The sequence below is a fragment of the Neofelis nebulosa genome, chromosome 7 (assembly GCF_028018385.1).
Source record: "Neofelis nebulosa isolate mNeoNeb1 chromosome 7, mNeoNeb1.pri, whole genome shotgun sequence".
Taxonomy (NCBI): Eukaryota; Metazoa; Chordata; class Mammalia; order Carnivora; family Felidae; genus Neofelis; species Neofelis nebulosa.
The window spans coordinates 148,500,145-148,505,074 of NC_080788.1; the positions used below are offsets into that span (position 1 = coordinate 148,500,145).

The following is a 4,930-nucleotide window of genomic DNA, read 5'->3' on the forward strand; positions in this document are numbered from 1 at the left end:
CCGCCCAGGGAGACATGATGCTCCTGGTAGAGTTGCCTCTGTCACTAGGTAGGCATGGCTAAGCAAACACAACACCAGGGTACTGGCTGCAACACAGTGGACCCAGCAGCTGGCGTCTTCTTCGACACTAATCTAGGCATATGGTCTTCGGTGTCCAGCAATATCTCACTTGGAGATGAGTAGGAAATCCACACCTCTGGAACCCCAGGATGGTGCCTGATTGTTGGTCTCTGCAGGGAGTCTGACCTTTTATGGCACTGGTAACTTAGGGTAGGGGTTTCTGGCAACACCTGGCATCAGCCCAAAGCAAAGCTACAGACCACCGGCAAGCTCCAGCTCCTTCCCAGAGCAGCTGAGATGTGGGGGTAGGAAACGAGTGAGCCATTTTCAGTGCTAACACATTGTTGGAGGGCACCACCTAGGCCCCCAATCCCATCCCTGGGGACAAATGTGTTGGGGACCCCAGCTGTTGTACAAAATTAAGAACATGTAGACTGTATCCTGCTGCAGGAATAGGGAAGAGCCATTGCTCAGGGGGTGGATAGGCAGCTCCCTAGTCATCTGAGCTCTGGCTTTGGATACATGAGATGCATGGGGCCCTCCTGACTCAAGGTGGGGTTTCCGTGCACCCCCAACAAAGGAAATGGAGGCGCAGGATTTCTGACTCACAGGGCCCAGAAGCAAGGGTACACAAGGACCTTGGGAAGGGCAGGCCTCCTTCCCACAGTCCCAGTGATCAGGGCACAGAAAACAGGGTAGCAAGTACCTGATTACTTGAGAATGCATGGGGCTGAATTCCCTAACTTTTCACAAGGTCACCTCTGTGTGGTTATTCGAGAAGGCTCTCAGAAAACCAGTGGGAATCCTAGGCAGATCCTTATCTAAGGTTAAACTCACTGAAAAGTAGGCAAGAGAAAGAGAGCAGGGATTCACATTCATCGGGCTCCAACTGGATGCCAGATCATCCATAGGCACCTTTCATCAGAAAGGCCTGCCTTTCTGATTCATTTCATTGGGTGCTCCATTCAGTCTCACAGTCTCAGTCTCCCACATTTGGAAATTTTGTCTCCATGGAGGCACAGCTTGTGCTAGGTGGAACCTAATGCCAGTCCCCTTCCCTCACAGCCCACAGACACCCCAGTGTGGAACAGGCAGTGTGGGTGGGTGGTAGCCCTCCATTATCCTGAACCCACATTGGGACTGGGGGAAGACAGATTACCTGGAGAAAATGTTAAGTGCGCAAGAGCACAGTTTTGGAGACAACTCATGAATTTGTCCGTGAAAGAGCTTGTGTGAATGTCTCTTAATTCTGGAAGCATATACCTCAGTTCAAGACCCAGATGCTGACTCAGGTCCTCTGCACATAATCTCGGGCTCAGTTTGGGCTCTTGGAAGCTTAGATATATACGTAGAGGCCACAAGCATGCAGTGTTTAAGTCTTATTTCAGCGTTCTGGTCAGTGAGCCATGAGAGATGTGTGTCAGAGCCATGATGTGCCTGTGGACCCCTGTGTCTCCTGCAGACCCCCGAAACGTGGATGTCAGCTCTGCAGCCTCATTACTGTATTGTCACACATGTGCCAGTTGGATTGTCTATAGTTGTTCAGCAGTGAGGAGGCTAATTATGGATTGTCGTCAGCAACAATCAGTCCCTTAACTTTCTCGGGGTTGATAATTTGACACTTGTGGCGACACCACAAGGAATGCAGCTATTATGGCTTAAATGGGACCAAAAACCGCTCTGAGATATAACAGGGATTCATCACTTTGCCTCACTGGACGCCTTCTTCTTGGAGGGGTGCACTGCCTGTGCTCCCACCAGTGCCTCGTCCGGTGCACCATGGAGGATCCCAGCTTATGTGACAATGGCAGTTCCTGTCATTGTCACACGACCCTCTGTGACTGCATTTCTCCGGGATACAGTCATAATTCAGCTGAGCCACACTGCCAGTGCAGTAGGTGTCCTGACAGAGCTTTCCAGAAGCATAGGGGGTACCAGTTCTCACATGACCAATCTCGGTTGTTCCTGTGCTACTATGTGAATTCAGCAGCAAACACCAGAACCCTGATATCTCAGATGGATGGAATCCAACATGCTCTTGCAGCTGAGGGAGATGTGTGACGATCCTACACTGCAGCATTCCACACGGCTCGTCTGTGTGGGAACAGTGTTCAGTGTTGAATTCCCCAGGGTCTTCTGCAGTGTCCATATCGGCTGCTTTTTTGATTTATGGCATAGCAGACATCTTCACCTTTCCAGAATTTTGCAAAGATTTCTTGGCAGCGCCTAGTGCGGTCAGTGCAGTTCCCATAATAGCAGCATCCCTCTTCGGTGCATGGGGTTCATCTTGCCTATGGAAGTCATCAGGGTACGCCAAGGACACCCCACAACCCTGCCTTCATCCTGTCTGTGTCGAATCCATTGGTCCACCTGGCATATCAGGGCTCTTATGTTTTATCTCAGGAGCTCTAGCTGGGTTTGAATACACCAAATTGTATGAACTCAGTATGACAGTGATCTCACTGATCCTCTGGGAGAGCATCTCGCTATGCTGTGGTTGGAGCTGGTTATCCCAGAAGGGCAGTTGCATGAACACTAGGGCTTGGAGTTCATGATGAAGAACAACAAGAAGCAGCGTCCATTTAGCTGCTCTCAGCAGAGGCTCCTATGCTAATCACCAGGGCAGTGCAACGGTGCCTGTCAGCTCTCCTGCCCCATGAAAATGCACTCCAAGAAGGTAACTGTCTCACCCGATATGACTCAGGGATCCTCAAACTGTAGCACTGCCTGTGGGCCACGGGGCTGCTTCTCCCCTGGAGCACTGCTATGCCCACCAGACTCCACCCCAATGATGGCATGGACTTCTAAACCTTCAGTCTTTGAACTGCACATTTACAGAAGGTTGACTTGTCTTGATTACCTTTATGTGTCATCTTGACTGCGTCATGGGTGCCCAGTTTCCCCACTGTTTCTGTGGATGTCTGGTAACTATTCCAGAAGACACTGGCATTTCTATCCATGGTTTCTGTCTGCCTCGGCATCACCCACTCTGTTAAGGTTCTGAAGAAAATCTGATGCAGAGGGAGGAAGAATTCCCTCATTTTTACTTCCCATGTGCTTGTTTGAACTGGAACAGTGGTCTCCTCTGGCCCTTGTTCTGAGAGTTACATCATCAGCTTTCCACGTTGTGAGACTAGAGAGTAGTTCAGAATTAGATGAGAATTACACCTCTGGTTTTCCTGGGTCTCCAGCATGTGAGAGTGGAAGGTGGGGCTTATCAATGTATTCAATCATTTAAACCAATGTGCTTTGGGCCCTGTGCCTCAGGAGAATCCTAATAAATGGAGATGAATTATCTCTTCTTTAGAGGAATTGGATAAAGCTGTAGCTCATTTAAAGTCCTGCGTAGCAACAGCCAGGTGGGAAGTGTCATGTTGTTTTATTGGGACAATGGCTGGGTGAGGATAAGGAGGAGCTGTGGGATCCTGTGGTCCTGGCTGCACTGGGACTGCATCTGGGACCCCTGTAAATGTTCAGCTGTTGTGCCTCTCAGGATATCTGCAATTCACTCATATTGAGGGACAGGAGTAAGCAATGCAAAGAACTGTGTCTTTTGTGCACGTTAGTGTAGTTTTCCTATGACAACAAGTATCTAATTTAGACAGTTAATTGGTAAGCACAGAAACCTGTGTCCAGAGAGCCTCCCTGGGGAAACTGCTGTGTGGAGAGGAAGCCCCTGACCCTGACAGGAAACCTGCCTGTAACCTCCATCTGCACCTGCCTCTGGAAACACAAACCAGAATTGTGCATTGTGTGTGCCCCCCTGGTTGTGCTGATCCCCTCCTGCAGGGAGGTTTGTGTGTGGGCTTCCATTGGGGTCCCCTCTCTGTGTCTCTTGCACAGTAATATGTGGCCGTGTCCTCGGTCTTGAGGTTGTTCATCTGCAGATATAGCGTGTCCTTGGCATTGTCTCTGGAGATGGTGAATCGGCCCTTCACGGAGTCTGCATAGCTTGTGCTCCTTCCGTCATATCTAATATATGCGGCCCACTGCAGCCCCTTCCCTGAAGCCTGGCAGACTCAGTCCTTGCTGTTGCTACTGAAGGTGAATCCAGAGGCTACACAGGTGAGTCTCAGGGACCCTCCAGGCTTCACCAGGTCTCCCCCAGACTCCACCAGCTGCACGTCACACTGGACACCTGCAGACACCAGACATCTTGGTCAGGAAACTGTCACACATCCACTGGTTCTCACTCATACCCACTCACATACTCAGTGTCTCTAATTCACCATGACTTACCTTTCAAAAGAGCAACGAGGAAAATCCAGCCAAGCACAAACTCCATGGTGAGGTGTGTGTGTTCTGTGCTGATCACAGAATGGGAACACCTGGGACTCCTGGGGCTGGGGCTCCTCTCCCAGCTGCAGGCTGCAGAGGGCACTACAGAGGGCTACAGAGAGGGCACTATTTGCATGTCCTCTGACATATATATCAAGATTCAGACTTAGATTTGATTCTGTAAAAGTGAACGACAGGGTTGGGGACGCATTTCTACATTAGTTTGTGTGGATGGTGCTGTGAAAATATGAATAATTTTAATTGGTGAGCACAGGTATATTTGCAGGCACGTGTGCAGTTTTACTTGTCTTTCATCAACATTGGTCATTTTTGCTCTACAATTATTTTACATCCTTTTTGATATTAATCCCAAATACTTTTTTCTGTGAAATTTTCACTTCTGTAATTTTGTTATTTGTTTTGCATATATTTCCACGCTGGTGTGTAGAATCACAGGTGGTTTATTTTTTATTTATTTTTCTTCATTACGTGTCCTGCACTTCTCCTCATTTTTAAAAACTGGTTCTAATATTTTTTGTGGTATCTCTAGGCTTTTGTTATGTTTAAGATCATGTCATCTACAAACAGGCAA

At 48.7% G+C, this 4,930-nt stretch overlaps 1 pseudogene; it reads right to left on the bottom strand.

Annotated features, from left to right (window-relative positions):
* Window positions 1-1,540: 1,540 nt before the first annotated feature.
* Window positions 1,541-4,470, bottom strand: LOC131517875 (immunoglobulin heavy variable 3-74-like; annotated as a pseudogene).
* Between the last annotated feature and the right edge of the window lie 460 nt (window positions 4,471-4,930).